The following is a 21,059-nucleotide window of genomic DNA, read 5'->3' on the forward strand; positions in this document are numbered from 1 at the left end:
ACAAGATCTAATAATCCATCTAACCAAAGTAACCAATAAAGCTATAAAATAGCAAACCCTCCAATGATAATATTAAATTTAAAAAATGACCTTTATTCATCCATTAAAGGATGCACTCTAACTATCTGGATTTAAACACTTGATCAAGCTATCTGTTGTCTCTAAGAAACATACCTTACTATCAAAGATACCCCAACAGAGAGTCAAAAGATAAGTAGCAGCCTATGAAGCAAATGGAAATGGTAAATGAGCTGGTATAGCTATTGATAAAGTGGATTTCAAATAAAAACTAGTCAGAATAGATAAAGAAGGCCACTGTAGTAATGAAGGAAACAATTTACTAAGAAAATACAACTTTCAGTATACACCAAACATTGGAATTTTTTGGTTGCATAAAATAAACACTAAAAGCCATGAGAAACAGTGGGGAACAGGAATCATCTATAGAGAAATAGTTCAGATTAAAAATCAACAGAAAATTTTTATTACTAAACTATACCATAGATAAATCGAATACATAGGATTCTACAGAACATTCCATCCGATAAAAAGGGAATACAAATTTGTTTCAGCAGCCCATGGGTCCTTCTCTAAAGTCAATCACAGTGTAGACATCAAGAAACACACACACACACACACACACACACACACACATACACAAAATAGAAAATGTTTTTATCTTATCATCCCATGGTAGAATAAAACCAGAAACCAACAGCCAAAACAAAAAGCCCAACCAAACAAAAACAAACAACAAAAAACTATAGAAACAATAAAATCTTTGGAGATTAAACAACGAGTTTTTGAGTGAACAATGGGTCATTGAAGAAATTCACAAGTAAATAGACACCCAAAATTAAATGAAAATGCTATCACAGTATACCAGAGCCTTTAGGACACAACTAAGGCGGTTTCAGTAGAAATAACAGGGCCCTGGAAGTCCTAACACCATCCCCTCCAACTCCTATTACTTCCTCTTTCCTACATTCGTATATTTTGTTTTGTTCTGTTTGTGCCCCTCTAGGTTTGATCAGGGACAAAATGTGTTGGGATTTGAACTATTTATTGAACTCTGGTGGGTACATCAATGATTATTACACTGAAATTAACGACTTCTCCCCTCTCAGAGTCCAATGGTGGCCTATAATTGGGTAGAAAAGAATCCCATAAATCTCTTCCTCACCTATTACTGACTGTTGAGAGGCCCTGTCTTGTACGGGCAGAGAGAAAGTAATAACAGCTTCCATAAATTCCATAAGTGACTATGTTTGCTGTGCCACATCTAGGTGAAATTTCACTGCCTTTCTCTCTATCTTCTGGCCTCTACATTCTTTCTCTCTCCTCTTCTTCAGTGATCCCTAAGCCTTGGAGTGGGTAGTAAAATAATGTCTGTACTTACCACCATTCACTGACATAGCAGCTTCTGTGATTAGGGTTAAAAGTACCTCAATCTAAGGCTGTAAGCACAAGGATTCAGAAGGTAGTTCGGCATGATGTCTATTGAGCCAACTATTAGTAGTAATATCCCTTATAGGATTTATTCAAACTGAAACTGACCTGGGCACTTCTTCCATACCAGCTAGCTCTCGAGTGCCTGGGGGCATTATGCAGGCTGCTGGGGATGAAGAGGCATTTGTGGATTTATCCATCAGTGTTAAAATATATTAGAAACCTTTTAGGAAATATTTGCCCAAATACACAATAGTGACACAGCGGTATAAACAACGCCTCTTTGATTGGATTTGCTTCCCAGAAACAGTCCTGTGTTTGGTGCTATGAGCCTAGTCAAAACTTGATACCTAGAAATAGTCCATGTTTCTTTTAAAATTTGCTAAGATTTAAAAGCAAAGCATATTTTTCTATTACATGCAGAGTTAGATTACATACACCTTGAATATCATGGTTTGTTGGAACTATAGCTCCTGTTCTTCCCATTATGAAAAGGAAAGTTAGTACAAACAATTTTGTATGTGGATATAGACATTTATGTGTATATATATATATATATCACAACCTTAATGAAAATAATCACTTTTATCATTTACATATTTCTGAAAAACAAAACCATAGCAATAAAATAATTTTAATACATATTATTTAGAAATATTAACATAAAGTATTTTTGAACCCTCAATAATTTTCATTACCCTTGACTATTAGAAAAGGAAAATATAATTTAATTTCTTTTCTAGATTTTTTTGGGAGAAAAATCTTTATCAAAATGTATGTAGACAAAACAAAGTTTTTATAACAGAACAATTTTTTTTTTCTTCAATGAACGTTGTTTAAAAAAAATAAATCATTTTCAAGGCCCCTGACAGGACTTAGCAGGGAAAATCAGGCACTAAGGTGTCAGACACAGCCACACAAAACTCACTGAGCCAAAGACTTTCAAGTTCTTGTCTTAAAGATTCGAAGAATAAAATTTATGGAGGGTAAGTTTTATAAGTAAGTATTTTTATGGGAAACAGAAAGAAAGAAAGAAAGAAAGAAAGAAAGAAAGAAAGAAAGAAAGGAAGGAAGGAAGGAAGGAAGGAAGGAAGGAAGGAAGGAAGGAAGGAAGGAAGAAAGGAAGGAAGGAAGGAAAGAAGGACAAGGAAGGAAGGAAGGACAAGGAAGGAAGAGGGAGGGAGAGAGAGAGGGAGAGAGAGGGAGGGAGGAAGGAAGGAAGGAAGGAAGGAAGGAAGGAAGAGGGAGGGAGAGAGAGAAGGAGGGAGGGAGGAAGGAAGGAAGGAAGAAAGGAAGGAAGGAAGGAAGACAGAGAGGGAGGGAGGAAAGAGGGAAGGAGAGAGACAGAGACAGAGACAGAGACAGAGACAGAGAGAGAGAGAGAGAGAGAGAGAGAGAGAGAGAGAGAGAGAGAGAAGGACAGAACCTCTATATAGCAAGAGTGGGTCTCGGGAGTGAGACATCACGGAGGACTGTCTGAGTTAATAAGGCTTTACTGAATGGTGGCATTGGAGAGGGATGTTCTGGTCAGTCCGGTTTCCAGTTTAAGTGTCCAGGTGCCTGTCAATTTCAGCCACACCCTCATGTATGATTTCTAAGAAAGGGATACCAAAATAAGTCCCATTAAGAAAGAACTTTTTTTCCTTAGGATTTCTAAAGAATTTTTATTTGTAATCTTAAGATATTCTGTGGTTGACGTTTACAGTGTTGTGAGAATTTTTTCCCTTGAGGAACAGTGCCTGCTTCCTCATAAAAGCCCAGTGACAAACCAAAGTAGGATTCCACCAGAATTCATCAGCGAATGGGCGACTGGGAGGCGGAGCCAGAGCGGCTTCTTCAAGATCTAACTGGAGAATGGCTACCAGGAACAACTAGAAGTTGAAACAGTTCAGGTGAGTTTCCCTGACCTTTTTCACCTACTCTTCTCGCATAAAGGAATGTTAAAAGCCCACGGAATCTATCGTGATTGGTACCTGCAGTCGGACTCAGCTGATCTCAGGGAGATGGTGGCTGCCTACCTGGGAGAAAACAAGTATTACCTATCTTAACAGTCAAATTAGTAATTATTGTCCTTTTGTTTTTGGAAGAACTTTATAATATCCCCTGGTTTAGGGCCGTATTTTTCTGTGTATTGTTTCCATTAAAGTGCTTTCCTTTTTTTTTTTTAATTTAGTTTTTTTTTTTACAGTCAAGATTTTATCCACCTCCCGATCTACCCTCTGTTTAACATCCCACTTCTCCTCCTCCTGTCTCCATGAGGATGTCCCCCAACCCCAAAAATAAAGAACTTCTGGTCAAGAAATTAGAATCTGTCTCTGACTTGTACCAGGGATCCTATAGAGAACACAAGTCTCAGACCTAGGCTCTCCCAGCCCTCCCCTCCAATCTGGTCTTCCTAGTCAGGTTGTTGCTTGCCAGAGATAAGCCCATCCTCTTGGCCCATCTTGCTTTCTTTGGGACTATCCAAACAGCACATATACTTAGTACCTACCTCTGTAGCCACATGTTCAGACCCAGGTATTCAATCCGGGCTCTTCCTCCATGACTTCATTCTTTCTAGTCACCCAAGTCCCATGGCCCCTTGCCAGGGATAACACTCTTCTCCCAGCCTGCCCCACTCCCTCCCCACATTTTAGCCAAATTCCTGTCGGGAACAGTTGGGCCATCACATGTGACCCACAGTCCCACAGCCTTGCCAGCTACCTTATTGGAACTCTCCAGTTGCTTTAGCTAGGCTTGAGATCCAAGACAACATTGCCAGGAAAAACTTGTTCGAGACTCTTTAACCAAACTGCTGGAAACTTGAGACTATAAAGAAACAGACATGGATAGAAGCTGGTCCCCAGATTAAAATCCCAACCCTACTATAAATTATCTCATCCTGAGCATTGTTATTGCCCCCCGATGAAAGAAGAAACGTGACTGTAACAACCACAAAAATAAATAAATAAATAAACAAACAATAAAAATCACAGATTGATTCCAACTCATGTCAGTGGGTGACTCCAATGGCCCACTCTCACAAATAGACCATTAATCTGGGGACAAAACTAAATAGAGAAATTCTGAGATTTAGCAACATCATAATTCAAATGGACCTAATATCTACAGAACATTCCAGCTAAACACTAAAGAACCTGTTTTTCTCATTAGCCTATGGAATGTTCTCCAAAACTGACCACATATTAGGACACAGAGCAAGATTCAACAAATATAGGAAAATTGAAATTATGTCATGCATTCTATCCCACAACAATGAGATTATCTAGATGTCAACAATAGAAGTAAGAGGCTCTGCAGGTGTGGCTGCTGTGTCACATGTGTGTCAGTAGGTGGCAGAGAGGAGAGAGGCTATGTCTATGCTGTGTTCTAACCCATGAACATGCAAATGATTAGTAGCCTAACATCCCTGAAAAGAGCAGGCCTGGGATGACTACTAGTCCAGTGCCAGAGGGCTTGGAGAACTACCCTGTGATGGTCACCAGTCTAGTGTCAAGGAGGCCAGTGAGGTTCCCAGGACAGGGAGCAAGCTGGGGGCTAGAATGGCAGCCCAAGTATGGAATGAACATGAAGCAGGCTACCCTTGCAAGAGATCACTTGTCTGAGCCAGGTTGTAAGGAAGGAGGGCAGGTATAAGGGGAGGGGACAGATTAGTGGGACTGTGGATCACACTCTTATAGAGGCAGTGAGAGGGGGAATGGGACAGGAGGATTCCAGAGGGGAAACTGGGAAAGGGGATAACATTTGAAATGTAAGTAAAGAAAATATTCAATAATAATAATAGGAAAAGAAAAAGAAAATTGAAGAAGACACCAGAAGGTGGAAGTACCTCCCATGCTCATGGGTTGGTAGGATTCGTATGATGAAATGGTCTTCCTACCAAAAGCAATTTGCATATTCAATGCACTCCCCATCACAACTCTAATGAAATTCTTCACAGAAATTAAAATATAATTTTGAGCATCATATAGAAACACTAGGTTGTTTTAGGATAGCTAACACACACACACAATGTAGGGATGGTTTGACATATATAATAAATAAATACACATAATTGATCAAACTAATGAAATAAAAGACAAAAACCACAGAATCATCTCTGTAGATGTGGAAAAAGCTTCTGAAAAAAAAATTATATCCATGGTCACAGTGACAGATGGACTAGGATACCTTCTTGTCACGAAGGCTATATATGACAAACCTGTGGCCATCTTTATACCAAATACATCTTGGAAAGGAGACAGAACAAACTGCTATAAAGGCTTGAAGGGCTATAATGGTACAGAAGGGGTTAATGCAGAGGGGGGTGTGGAGAGAATGAGGAAATCTGGGATTGGGTTATAGCTAACCCTAAAGACATTTAAAAATCAGGTGCGTAAAGCATTTAAACAGCATTACCCCATTGTAGTTTAAATATGCTTGGCCCAGAGAGTGACATTATTAGGAGGTGTGGCCTTGTTGGAGGAAGTGTGTCACTGTGGAGGGTAGGCAATGAGATCCTCCTCCTAACCATGTGGGAGCCGGCCTACTCCTAGTGGCCTTCAGATGAAGATGTAGAACTCTCAGCTCCTCGTGCACCAGGCCTGCCTGGATGCTGTTGTGTTCCCGCCTTGATGACTGAACCTCCGATCCTGCAAGCCAGCCCAAATTAACTGTTGTCTTTGCAAGAGTTCCCTTGGTCATGATGTCTATTCATAGCAGTAAAACACTAAAACACCCATAATGGGACAACAGTGCCTCTACAAGACTTCACAGGATAACAAATAAAAAAATCTGTTCCAGGAATGGGTTGTCTCCTTTGGATTCATTGGCAAGAGAGATCCAATGGACCCCACCCACAAACTTTACAGGTTATGTCCAATACTTTTGATTAACCCACCATAATTTGACAGTAAAACCCTGAAGTGGAAACTTCTAGTTAGGTTATGTCAAATGATTTTTCCTGGGGCACACAGATAAAAGGGTGTCTTGCTAAAACAAATACATGAAAGGATGTTTTCCTGAAGCAGACACAGGTGAAAGAATATTTTCATATAGCAAACGCATGAAAGGACCCAGAATGAAGGAGTATAAATGTGAGCCCACAGACAGTGGGAGAGGAGCACCGAGCTTTCGTTTTTGCTTTGCTTCACCTCACTATTCTTTGCTAATGACACATACGCATTGGTTCGCTTTACATAGTGTTGCTGAGCTCAACTTGGGATAACACTGCCATTGAGAGAAACTTGCCCAAGAACTGCTCTTGAGGTTCCCGTGGGCAGCTAGCTGCTTCTGTGGCCTTGCCTCAGGCTGTTTGGTGAGCCTAGTGGCTTTTTCAGGATTGAACTACAGCTGCTGGTGTCTGCCTGCTCCGGGGACTGGTCTGCAGCTGCTGTGTCTGTTTGGTGTTTGCTACAGAACTAAACTGCTGAGAAAGAAGATCAAGCTCACCCCGAAAAGAACTATTACTGAATAGGTCCACTTCCCCCACAACCTAATAACTTTTCCACTACCTCTGTTGGGTGGTGGGCTAGAAGAGAGGTTGAACGCTTATTAAAAGTAGGTTGCAAAAAAGTGTATGCCTACAAGACCCTATTACTGAGGACACCATATACTAAATTCATATAACAAGAAGAAATCAAGTGATACTCACCTGGAAGTTACATCCTACTTACTAGCTTTCATGATGGTGTAATGTTTCACACTACCAAAAGAGAAAGGCAATCACAAACATTGCCTAGGTTTGATTTCTACAAGCTACAACAGTGACCAGCCTGACAAAACTGGTACATTAATGGCACGGATGTTGTGGGAGTTACCAACCATTTTCTTATTATACCTAAGGCCTGCTACACAAGTTGAAACCATTACCTGGCAGTGTTATTATGGCCCATAACCTGTGGCTAGACAGGTCACAGGCCCTAAGGGGAAATCTAATACAATTACTCTGCTTAATGGATGTAGTATTAAACCACCTCCTAATGACTGATCATTATACCCACAAATTACTTCATTAGTCATTCTTCATCAGAGAGGCTTCTTCATCCAGTAAATGTTAATTAACACAGAGACCCACAACTGACCAAGGTACACAGAACAAGAGACTGGAATTCTCAGGCCTAAACAGAACATTTATATTACACCCCCTTTTACTTAAGGCTCTCCTGAGTATGGCAGAATTGGTGGGGAGGTGGGGGTGGTGCAGAAAGACTGCAAAAGACATAGGTGGTAGATGATTAGGAGGAAACACAGTTTTCTGGACACAGAAGGGTAGTTGTATGTGGTAAGTTCACAATAGGTAAGGCAGCCTGCACAAGGTCTGTGCTGGATAAGGCCAGAGGAAGTTTCTGCATGAAGAGAGGAAGGGAGCTCAAAGTCCCAGGCCTAGTTAAGGAGCTATATAGACAGTTAACAGCTGCTAGAGGAGGAAGGGTCAGCTTTCCTTAAGGGAACAGCCCTGGTGGATAGACCACCCTCCAATGAGATCCATACATCCAAGAGTCTAAGGGCAGCATTAGTTGTACTTTAAAAGTTAACAAAAGGAAAAAGACAAAAATGGGATGAATCTGAGAGGAGTTGTGGAAGCCATGAGAAAATCATTCTCTGAAATTCCCAAAGAAGTAATAACAATGAGAAAAGTAAAAATTTGATGTGATTTGAATATAATACAAACATTGCAAATACCTCTGCTGAAAGAAAATAGCTGATTGTAAGGCAAAAAAATAAAATAAAATAACACCAGATGCAAAACTCCCAAGATGTTAACATAAGAAACAAAAGAGCCAAGACATAATTTCTCTAAAATTTACTAATTCTATAATAACAGCATCTAATGAGAGTGAGATATATAAAATTACAGACAAAAAACTCAAAAGAATAATTGTAAGAATGTTCAAAGAAATGAAAGAAGAATTAAGTTCATTACTGAGAACGCAGATAGCTAAGTGTAAAGAGATGGGAGGTATAAAACAGGAATTCTACAAAAACAAAAACCCCACAGTAAAAAGGGATCTGTAGAAAGTTCTAGCAACAAAATGGATCAAGGAAGAACAAAAATGTCTGAGATTAAAGAGTGGGTGGGGGATCTAGGGCAACCAAACAAGGGCAGAAATAAAGCATAGAAAGTTACCAGCGGGAATTCCAAGATATGTGTGATACTCAGAACAGACAAAATCTGGAGATCAATTATACATAGAAAACCTTTAAAAAATGGCATTTCCCAGAGTAAGAGGGAAAATTTCTTATCCAGACACAGGAGGCATTTAGGGCATCAAACCAATAGAACCAGAGACAAAGTGCCACTTATCATAATCAAAACACTAGACACACACACAAAAAAGAGAGTATATTCAAAATGGCATAGAACTTACCAAAACTAAACCAGGGTGAGACAGTCTAAATGCATCTCTAATAAGTATTTAAATATCTCGAAGCTGAGAAACAGTTTAGGGACATTTGGTTCACTGAAGAGTTTTACCAAACCTTCAAAGAGAAGCAAATACCAATGTTTCTCAAATATTTTATAAAATAGAAAATGAGAAAACCATCTAAACTCATTTTGAAATTCTAGTATTACCCTGATTCCAAGACCAGATAAAGACAACAAAAAGGAAAATTACATACCAATTTTCCTGATTAGCATAAACACAAAAATATCTCAACAAAATAGTTGCAAATAGAATTCAAAAATTTCTTGTAGAGATCATTCATCATATCCAAGTTAACTTCATTTCCAGAAACACAGGGATGGGCCCATTTATATAAATAAGTAAATATTATAAATTACATAAATGAATTCAAGGACAGAAACCTCATGGTCATCTTCATAGGCACAAAAGGGGCTTTTGACAAAATCCAATGTTTCTTCATAATAAGAATAGAATAGAAGAAACTCAGGATAGAAAGAATGTGTCTCAACATAATTAAGGCTCTATGTGAAAACCCTACAGCCAACATTATATTAAATGGGGAGGGGGTCTCAAAACATTTCTAAGATTAGGAAAGGACATGAGGAGGAAAGGAAGAAATCAGTGTAACCCCATTTGTAGATCATATATATATATAATCACAATCATATCATAATCATTACACTCACACACTGAAGAGACCAAATCATGATGGAGAACATCTCTATCCTCTCCAATTTTTCTGTCCTTTTTGTTATTATAAAGCATGAAGTCTGCCATTTTAACCACTGTTATTTATTGTTTTCATTGCATGTTGTGTGTTCATACATGTGTATATGGTATGCATCTTTGCACATATATAGGCACATATGTGTGTGAGTACACAAGCATATATACACATGCATGTAGAAGCCAGAGATTGATATTGGATACTATCTCAATCACTCCCCACTTTCTTTCCTGAGACAGAGTTTCTTTCTAATTCAGAGCTCACCAGGTAAGCCAGTAGAGTAACACTGATACAACTCACCAAACTTAATAGTAAAGTTTTAATTTTACTTATAACAAAGGGGTACTTAATTATATGAACATTTTATCATATTAGAGTTCATATATCCACTGCCTCGGTTAATCTGTAGAAAGATTCTATCCCTAAAAGTCAGAATCTCTCATACCACTCTTTCCTAGTTGCAGCAACCCATGTGCATCTTCCAATAGTAACTGAGTATTATTTGTCTCAATTTATGCAATAAAAAGATACAGACTGAATTGGAAAGTAGAATCCATCTTTTTGCTGTCTCCAAGAAACACATCTCACCAACAAAAACAAACATCATATTCTTTGGCTATATTTTGTCTTAAGATACTTCATTGAAAACAGACCTCAGGATATAAGCCTGCACTCCCGGCTACTATGTAGGTTAGAGAAGTAGGATTACAAGTTCCAGGCCAGCCAAAGCAATCTAAGGAGACGGTTTCTCATAATTAAAGGTGAAATGGGGGCTAGTGGCATAGACCAGTAGAAGAATAGTTTACTAGCATGTGTGAGGCTGGAGATCAATCTCCAGAACTGAAAAAAAGAGAGAGATTCTTGCTAATAATTTATCTCTCTTTATATTTCCCATATACCATACACACACAGCATGTGCACACATGCATGATTGAATCTTGTAGAGTGTAGATTGTGTGTGTGTGTGTGTGTGTGTGTGTGTGTGTGTGTGTGTGTTTGTCAAGTAATACCTCCTTTTACTGGGCGTAATCTGTGTCCCGGTGTCATGCCTGTAATCTCTTAGAGATATTTGTTTGGGTGCTTTGTTAGCAACCCTGTTCTTGCTTCATCTTAGCAGTGTTTTTTCATACTCTAAATACCAAGAATAATAATTTTTAGGAAGAATCTTCTCATCAAATAAGCTGTTTCCTCTCAGGTTTTCATTTTGTTGTACCTATTCTTCCTTCATCTTCCACATCAGACTTCTGATGTCTAGTAATTGCTGCCTGTTCATATTCAAGAATGGGGACCACAAAGGTAGTTAGACATTCTCTGGCATACTTGCTGAATCAGAGCATCCTTGTTGCTGACTATTAATTGGAGCTATTTAGCTGGGGACACTTTAACTGGCAATGTTCACCAGTCTTTCTTTTTCACTTTGTCATACTCCTGAGAGGGGTTTGTTCCTGGCTATAGCATCATGTAGGCAAAACATGAATAGTCAGTGTCTCATCAGCCACTGTGAAGATGTCCTTCCATTTTCAGTGTGACAACTGAGCTTGTAGTAGCTCTTACTAAACTTCAGGAACAGACCTGAACAGCTCTACTTTACTCTCTCTAAAAGTACTAAACTGTGGACTTTTGTTGAGCTGGGGGTAAAAAGTGGTTTGGCCCACAGAGTGAGAAACCCTGGGATTGGCTGTTTCGTAAAAGGCTTTTGGTTCATTTCTTTTTATTTTATTACCATAAGCTCCATCGATGCCCCCACAATAACCTTCACTTGCAGAATAATTGCTTACAGGATAAATTGGAATTTATTAAATTCTGGAGGATTTAAGAGGATTCTTCAGTGACTACTGGGTAGGATGGCATCATTGCCCAAATCTCCCCATAATCAGGTTAAAAGTCATTTTTCCTATGTGCTGAATCATTTCTGGACTTCTCTCTGTTTCTACCTTCTTCCAGGCTCTCCTATCTTTGTACATTCATGTCCTTTATGAAAGAAATTCATTTTTATTTTTAACCAATATATAAGAATTGTTCATTAAGTATTTCTAGGGTACAATGTGATATTTTGATGCATACCTACAATGTGTAATGACTGAATCAGGTAAAAAATAAAATTCATTATTTCAAATATTTACCATTTCTTTGTATTGGGAACATACAAAGTCCCTCTTCTGGATACACTGGAGCAGATTGTAAGTTGCCTTTAATCACACACACACACACACACACACACACACACACACACACTGTGCTATTTATAGAATACTAGAATTCTCCTGTCATTTGATGGACTTCAAGAAATGGCCTCTAATGGCCACTTTAGTTTCTGATGCCCATGGCTCTTTATTTCTCTGTCCAACAGGGCTCTTGGGATGTATTTTGTGTCCAGTCAAGCAGCACCCTTGTCTGGCTGTCTGGAGCATGAGGCTGTGTGCAATTTTGTTTTTTTCTGGACACAGCCAGAGTTAAAAGACTCTCACATTCAAATGTTTCTTCTTTATTTTCATCTCTCTTAAGAGCCTGGAATTTTCTCTAAGGACAACAAATAATGGGAGCTAGATTGTAAGAGTATTTTCCCAACCAATTCAATCTTAGAAATAATAATAATAGCAATAATAATACTATAAAAGCATTTATGGCTTTAGGACTCAGAGGAAGAGCATCGTTCACCCAGCAGAATTAAGTTATTTGTATTCCGTTTCCTAGGAAACCTTTGATAAGAAATTTTCTTTCCCAATACTGAGCCGTTTATGTGGCTTTTAGAAATGGCCATTTTCTACTGTACTGTCATAATTATTATGTGTTTGTCCATTTTTCTTTCTTATAACACTAAATCTTTTAAGGCTAGAAATTATATATTACCTGTTTTTATCTTCTCTCGCCCATTATCATCTTGACAAAAGCTAGTCTTACAAAACCTTTCAGAAAAGAATATGTAAGGAATGGCAGGATTCCTAAGAAGAAAACTGCAGGACTATGTCTAACTCTCCACTACTTTGTAGTACCTTGCCCAGCACTGTGTGTGTATATGTGTGTGTGTGCGAGTGTGTGTGTGTGTGTGTGTGTGTGTGAGAGAAAGAGAGAGAGAGAGAGAGAGAGAGAGAGAGATGAGAAGATAAACGGTAGAATCTTAAACAAAGCAATAGCTATAATAGCAAAGACAGAGCCTGGCTTCCTCCTCATGTTTCTACTGAGACTGTCTTTAGCTATAGCAATGCTATCTATAGATTAAAGAAACAAAGGTGCTTTAAAAGAATTACTGGATTAGAAAGCAAACTGTGACAGCATGATTAAAAATAAAGAACAATTATTAAGCACTAGTGAAAAGAATGTGTTCTAAGCTCAAGCTGCCGGAGTTCCAATAGCAGCTTTGCCACTTTAAGAGCTCACAAGTAGAAACCTCTCAGATGTCCAGTAACCCAGGAGAAGCAGATCACAGAAGCCTCTGGCACGCAGCACACAGTAAATGGTAGTAACTTCTGAAAAGGGTGAAGAGAATACGTTTAAACCATCGATCTAATCCTTATAAGCCCTGGTCCTATTGAGTCCCAGGAGAAAAAGTTTAACCTGTGTCAACTGCACCTTTGGCATGTTCACAAAGTCTTGGAGACAACACAGTCCTGACAACATGGTTGCTCAAGTTACCAGGCTTGTCCTGCTCCAAGATTGTACCTGGGGAGTTCATATGATTAAGACTCATGTGATCTGTTTACAGAGATATTTGCCTTCTCTGATCCTTGCCTGGTGACATTTGATGAATACCTAGTTCCACACTGCCTTCAGGGCATAATGTTGGCTCCTAGGCCTAGAGGCTATGGCCCTTTTTCCCATGGGCCTCCAGTTGAGAAGTTCTCAGTCTGAATGGTTTCTGTTGCAAACCAAGACCATTCGTAGTCAGCAGACTTTTATATAGCATCTTTACTCCTTCTCCATTGTTATGTGGGAATTTTTGGACACCGACCTGCTGTGGACATGAGTTTTGTCCAAGGCCTACACGAATGAGTTATCAATTAAGAGAAAGCCCAGTTGTGCAAGTTAACATCTGGACTCTCATTCCTTGGGAGGCCCAGCAAGAAAGATTTTGTTGAGAAGCATAGATGCTTAGATGCAGCCTAGATGCATAGCAAGACTTATCTGACCAAGATTATGAGGAACCACAGATCCACAGAATCAGCAGCAGATTACGGCCCACCGGGTAATGTTCTGAACCTCACAACTGGCCTAGAAAAGAGAAGAATCTAGTAGCAGTTCCTAATCTTCCTGTCCCTGCTTCATCAGTGCCAGCAAAACTGGTGTCAATATCCTTTAATTGCAGGCTTCTGCACGGACTCCTGCTTGTCTGGGCCTGATTTGACAAATACAAGTCAAATCCCAGTGGTTCTACACACAAGAGAAACTGGGACCTGAGTTTCTGTGTTCTAATATTGGATGGTGACTCTGAAACTAGAGATTTATAGCATCCAGCAGAAGTATCCAAAGGGGGCTGGGCAGAAGCTGGGGAGATGGCTCACTGGGTAAGAGTGCTTGTTCTTTGAGTGTGAGAACATGAGTGTGGGTCCTCAGCAGCCACATAAAAACAGGATATGGCCATGCATGCTTGTAACCCCATCGAGGTTAGAGGGCAGAGACAGGTAGATCCTAGGAACTCATTGGCCAAGTAGCCTAGCCTAAACGGTGAGCATCAAGTTCAGCAAGAAAGATTCTACCTCAAATCAATAAGACAGAAAGTGATAGCGCAGAATACCAAACATCATCCTCTGGCCTTGGTAAGTACACACACACACACACACACACACACACACACACACACACACACTTTTAAATTTTTTCAAAAGGACTAAGCCAGGGCTCCTTTTTCATTTTATTACAAAATATTTCAAAGAGCTAAGCTAGAAGAATTTAATAGTGACTATCATATGCCCACACCTGAGGTCCTATGACCATCATATGCCCACACTTGAGGTCCTATGACTAATGCCCAGACCTGAGGTCCTATTAATATCTTCCTACACTTGTTTTATCATCTGTGCCTCCAACCATCCAACAACATTTTTTTTTCATTTCAAGATAAATTGCAGGAATTACTCTTGGCTGTCAAGTTCACATTAAATGAAATACGCGTCTTTTTTTTTACACTATTTTTGTATGTGGAGAATGGGGTGCACTGTGTGCATGCCATAGTGCCTATGTGGAGGTCAGAGGACAGTTTTCAGGAACTGGTTGTCTCCTTCCACCATGTTGATCTTTTAGCTGCACCTTTACCTACTGAGCCATCCACCAGCCCAAAATATACAAATCCTAAGTGTACATTTGCTAAATAAGTTATAACATTTTCCTCCAGTACCCCCACACACACAACCTATATTCCCCACCCCAACCCCAAAGACCCTCACTGCTCTTTTTTCCTACTGTAGCTACTCAACAAAAGTTCTCTTCCATTTGACTTTTCACTGAAACTATGTAAGTGGTGCTATTTGCCCAACTCTTAGAATTTGGCTCAGAGAAGGGAGATCAGGCAAAGAACTTGTCTGTTTCTCCTCTTGGTCTCCTTTTCCCTTCCTACCATACTTAGGGATGATGGAAAGAACATTTGTTAAGTTGTATGTCCAATGACCTAGTAGTTTATAGTTACCCTCACTGTCACGTCTACCAGGCACATCTCTTGTTGTCGATTTGAATTTATTAGACCTTCTCTTGGCAGCGCCTACTTTTAAAGATCGCATTGGTTTAGGAAAGGCACCACCTAACAAAAGTATAAATTCAAAACACCTAGCCAAACGGCTCATTGTGGATGACAGTCCATTATAATTGGTCTGCCCTTCCCTATCTCTGAGTTACTGAAAAGTTTGGCTTCCAGGCCCTGTTAACAGGAAAATCGGGTAAAAGTATTTCAGGTACACTGTTTCCATCATGGGATACATGAACCAACATGAACTAAGGAGAAGTTTTAGAATCAAATGAGATCTAGACATTAATAGAAAACACAGGCATTTCACATTCCGGTGACTGACCCTTTTTACGGGCACAGGAAAGTCTTTGCTAAATGGATTTGGGGAGAATGAATAAATGGGAAATGGATGAATGACAAAGAATCAATAGGAGTCTCCTAAGCATCCAAAGTAAAAATCATGAGGGGAGGGGGGTTGTAGCTACTACAGCAGCTTGAGGTTCATAACAATGTTTGATAGATGGAGAGATGGGCAGCCTGGCAATGCCTTGGCATGGGATGGAGCAAAGTCACCTCTTTTCTTCTAGCTTCTTCATAACTACCAACACACACACACACACACACAGAGAGAGAGAGAGAGAGAGAGAGAGAGAGAGAGAGAGAGAGAGAGAGAGAGAGAGAGAGAGACCTGTTGACAATACTACAAGGGGGCCTTGACTTCCTCCTGGATGGTCATCGCCTCTCTCTCCAAAGTCTGAACTCTGGCTATCTCAATCACCCAGCAGGTCATTGCTCTGGGGACAAGGCAATGAAGAAATGAGTTAAGGCTTCATAGTCTTTTATTGGTTGTCTAATGACTTCATCCAGAGCTGGAAAGATCAGTACCATCTTCATTTTACAGCTGGATTAGCAAAGATCTAGAGAGAGAACAACCTTGCTACTAGACTAGTCCAGATGTGTCCTCTGACTCACTGTCTTATGAGAATGAGTCCCCAAGATGATTTCGGTGACTCCTTGCTAGAGTACACAGCAACTGGCTGCTCCGACTTTGGAGTCTACTCATGGGCAACAATAGGCTTATGGCTATTAGAGCCTCAGAGCTTGGAAATGGAGTTCCTATGGGTCCTGGGATACCCCTTCAGAGTGTGAGATCACCCTTCTGGGGATGATCTTATATTTAGCCTCAGCTCTCCTTCCTTGTGATTTGGGTCAATGTGACATTTTCCTTAAACAGACCACACTGGATTCCCATAAGGGAACCAGGTTCTAGCTAGCAACTCTAAAAAATGTATTCTAGAGAAATGGCTAAGTTGTTTGTTTTCTTTGGTTTTGGTTATTTTTATTGTATTGAGAAAAGTGTTCGGACTTTTTAAATAGCACTTTTAATAGAAGGTTTAATTGAGATCATTTTGATTTCCATAAAAGAAGTCTCCATTCAGTTTGTTTGTTTGTTTGTTTGTTTGTTTGTTTTGCAATTCTGAAAATTGTGTGGCCACTTTACTCATGGGAGAATTTTTTTAAGGCAAAACCTAAACACTTTAATTGTTGCAGAATTTCATAAAATCTTGGGAACTTGGATTTTTCTCTGAGGACTGCAGCTTTCTAAAATTTAATGTGTATATTAATCACCCTATGAATTGCTCAAATGAAGATTCTGGCTTAGACAGATTTCTATTACTATAACATATTTAAATAATCAGCTTTTTAAAAAGAGAGGGATGTTCTGCCTCATGTTTTGGGGTGTTTCAGTCTATGACCAGTTGCTTCCATTGCAATGTGCCTTCTACAAGGCATCACATCACCACGGCAAGAGCACATAGCTAAAGACCACTCACCTCATGGCTAGAACTGTCCAGGACAAGGAAAGGAAAGAGGAGGGGCTGGGTCCCACTATGCCCTTCAAGGAACACAGTGATCTGAAGACCATCCACTAGGCCCCACCTCTCCACCACCTCCCTCCCAATAGTCAGCAAGAGCTAGTCTTTAATACACCGGCCTTTCCAGGACAAGATCCAAGCTACAGCAAGGGGTCTAAGACATGGCCTGCATTCCTCCCAGTTGCTTAGAGATGCAGAGACTGCTGGCCCAAGGACCACAGACTAATAAAGCCACAGTTCAGCCTCTGACACCAGACAGAGCAGGGTAAATATCATGGACTCTGAAAATACTACAGAGCTTACTGCATAACAAACAAAATAACAATAAGCCTAAAAGTAAGTAAACTTAAGAAAAGCATTAGTTTCTCTAAGGCACTTGCTTTGATGTGCATGTGACCCAAGGGGAGGGACCACACAGGCTCCCTGAAGAAGTCCCTCTTCCATCTACGTTGCCCATTAGGAAGTGGTTGTTTCTCTCTGCTCTCTTCAACAAGACGGGAGAATTTTGCACTATCTGCTGCCTGTGGGGTGTAGAGTTCAGTGTCGGGAGGGAATGGGAAGAATGTAGAGTACAAAGTCCTCTTACTGGCCTCTGTCAAAGGATTCAAATGGGGCGAAATAATCCATTGCAATATGAGGCTCATTGACAGACAGACAGACAGACAGACAGACAGACAGACAGACAGACAGCCTTGGAAGTTGTTGCAACCAGGTCATGCTTTCAGGATGGAAGCTCAATGGTGCTAGCATTTTCTCTGCACAAAAACAAGGACAAACATGGGGCAGAGGGACCAACCTGAGGTATCCTGATATCAAAACAGAACAAATGTGCAAAAGGTTTCTTTGCTGGTTTCTCTTCCTCTGACTTTAGGGTTTTTTTCTTTTGTTTCTCTCTTTTTTTTCTTTTCTTTTTTCTTTTCTTTTTTATTGGATATATTTTATTTACATGTCAAATGTTATCCCCTTTCCCAGTTTCCCCTCCATAAACCTCCTATCCTATCTCCCCTCCCCCTGCTTCTATAAGGGAGCCCCTCCACCCATCCCTTCCTCCCTCCCCACCCTGACATTACCCTACCCTGGAGCATTGAGCCTTGGTGGGACCAAGGTCTTCTCTTCCCACTGATGCTCAACAAGACCATTCTCTGCTACAAACACAGCTGGAGTCATGGGTCCATTCATTTGTACTCTTTGGATAATGGTTTAATCCCTAGGAGCTCTGGTTGGGTTGGTATTGTTGGGTTTCAAACACCTTCAGCTCCTTCAACCCTTTCTCTAACTCCTTCACTGGGGACCCTGTTCTTAGTTAAATGGTTGACTGTGAGCATCCACTTCCGTATTTGTCATGATCTGGCAGAGCCTCTCAGGGGACAGCTATATCTTCCTCCTCCTCCTCCCCCTCCCCCTCCTCCTCCTCCTTCAAGATCCTGTCTTACCTTATGGAGTTCTTTCTATATTTTGGATGTTAGCCTTCTATCGGATGTAATGTTGGTAAAGATGGTTTTCCAGTCTGTGGGTTGCCATTTTGTCCTATTGACAGTGTCCTTTGCTTTACAGAAGCTTTATAATTTTATAAGTTCCATTTGTCTTTTGTTGCTCTTAAAGCATAAGCCGTTTGGTGTTCTGCTTAGGAAGTTTTCTCCTGTGCCTAAGAATTGGAGGCTCTTCCCTACTTTCTCTTCTATTAGATTCAGTGTATCTGGTTGTATGTGGAGGTCCTTGATCCATTTGGACTTGAGCTTTGTACAAGGAGATAGGAATGGATCGATTTGCATTCTTCTGCATCCTGACCACCATTTGAGCCAGCACCATTTGTTGAAAATGATGTCCTTTTTTAACTGGCATTCAGAGTTTTTCTCTTAGCACTGCTTTCACTGTGTCCCATAAGTTCAGGTATGTTGTGCCTTCATTTTCATTGAATTCTAAAATGTCTTTAATTTCTTTCTTTATTTCTTCCCTGACCAAATTATCATTGAGTAGATAGTTGTTCATCTTCCATCTGTATGTGGGATTTTCTGTTGTTTTTGTTGCTATTGAAGACCAGCCTTAGTCACTAGTGGTCCAATAGAATATGTGGAATTATTTCAATCTTCTTGTATCTGTTGGGGCCTCTTTTGTGACTGATTATATGGTCAGTTTTTGAGAATGTACCATGAGGTGCTGAGAAGATGGTATATTCTTTTGTTTTCAGATGAAATGTACTATAAATATCAGTTAAGTTCCCTTGTTTTATAATTTCTTTTAGTTTCACTGTGTCTCTGTTTAGTTTCTATCTCCATTAGTGAGAGTGGGTGTTGAAATCTCCTATTATTGTGTGAGGTTCAATGTGTGCTTTGAGTTTTAGTAACATTTCTTTTACAAATGTGGGTGCCCTTGCATTTGGGGCATAGATGTTCAGAATTAAAATTTCATCTTGATGGATTTTTCCTTTGATGAGTATGTAGTGTCCCTCCCCATCTTTTTTGATAACATTTAGTTGAAAGTCTACTTTGTTGTATATTAAATGGCTACCCCAGCTTTTTTTCTTGGGACCATTTGCTTGAATTTTTTTCCTATCCTTTTACTATGAGGCACTATCTGTCTTTGACTCTAGGGTGTGTTTCCTGTATGCAGCAAAATGCTGGATTCTATTATGTATATAGTCTATTATCCTATGCTTTTATTAGGGAATTGAGTCCACTGATGTTGAGAGATATTAGGGACCAGTAATTGTTGCTCCCTTTTCTTTTTGTTGTTAGCGGTGGAATTGTGTTCGTGTGTTTCTCTTCTTTTGGGTTTGTTGTGAAAATATTAATTTCTTGCTTCTTCTTTGGTTTAGTTTCCTTCCTTGTGTTGAACCTTTCCTACTATTATCCTCTGTAGGGCTGAGTTTATGGAAAGTTGCTGTTTAAATTTGATTTTATCCTGGAATAACTTAGTTTCTCCATCTATGGTAATTGAGAGTTTTGCTGGGTATAGTAGCCTGAGCTGGCAGTTTTGTTTTCTTAGGGTCTGTATGACGTCTGTCCAGGATCTTCTGGCTTTTGGAGTCTCTGTTGAGAAATCTGGTATAATCGTGATAGGTCTACTTTTGTGCTACTTGACCTTTTCCCCTTACTGTTTTCAATATTCTGTCTTTATTTTGTGCACTTGGTGTTTTAATTATTATGTGATGAGAGGAATTTCTTTTCTGGTCCCATTTATTTGCTGTTCTGTAGGCTGCTGTTTCTGGACATTTCTTTGTTTAGGTTAAGATACTTTTCTTCTAAATTTTGTTGAAGATGTCTGCTGACCCTTTGAGTTGGGAATCTTCACCCTCTTCTACACCGATCTCCCTCAGGCTCGGTCTTTTCATTGCATCCTGGATTTTTTGAATGTTTTGGGATAGATGTTTGCTTTTTGTATTTTCCTTGAGCATCCTCTATTCTATCTTCTGCCACTGAGATTCTCTCTTCTGTCTCTTGTATTCTGTTGGTGATGCTTGCATCTGTGACTCCTGTTCTTTTTCCTAGGTTTTTCACCTCCAGGGATGTCTCCCTTTGGGTTTTCTTTAATGATTCTGTTTTCATTTTAGATCCTGAGTGGTTTTATTCACCTGTTTGATTGTGTTCTGTATTTCTTAAAGTCCTCTATCATCTTCATAAAATGAGAGTTTAGATCTGAATTTTGCTTTATAGTCCTTTATAGGACTTTCTATGGTTGGAGAACAGGGTTCTGATGTTGCCAAATCAAATTGGCTTCTGTTGGTTATGTACTTGCACTTGCCTCTTGCCATCTGGTTATCTCTGGTGTTATCTGGCCTCCCGGTTTCTTTTTTTCTTTTTTCTTTTTTCTTTTTTTTGCATTTTTTTGCATTTTAATTTGCTATTTTATGTATTTACATTTTAAATGTTATCACCTTTCCTGGTTTCCCCCTCCCATCTTCCCTCCTCTTCTTCTATGAGGATGTTCTCTCTCCCACCTACTCACACCTCACCACCCTGGCA

General features: G+C 39.7%; 1 protein-coding gene across 1 annotated transcript in view; it reads left to right on the forward strand.

Annotated features, from left to right (window-relative positions):
- The window catches only part of TGM6 (transglutaminase 6), a gene marked incomplete at both ends in the record, with an annotated part of 65,132 nt that overhangs the window by 8,883 nt on the left and 35,190 nt on the right, over positions 1-21,059 (forward strand). The window lies entirely within an intron of this gene.

Source organism: Micromys minutus (assembly GCF_963924665.1).
Source record: "Micromys minutus genome assembly, chromosome: 17".
NCBI classification, from domain to species: domain Eukaryota; kingdom Metazoa; phylum Chordata; class Mammalia; order Rodentia; family Muridae; genus Micromys; species Micromys minutus.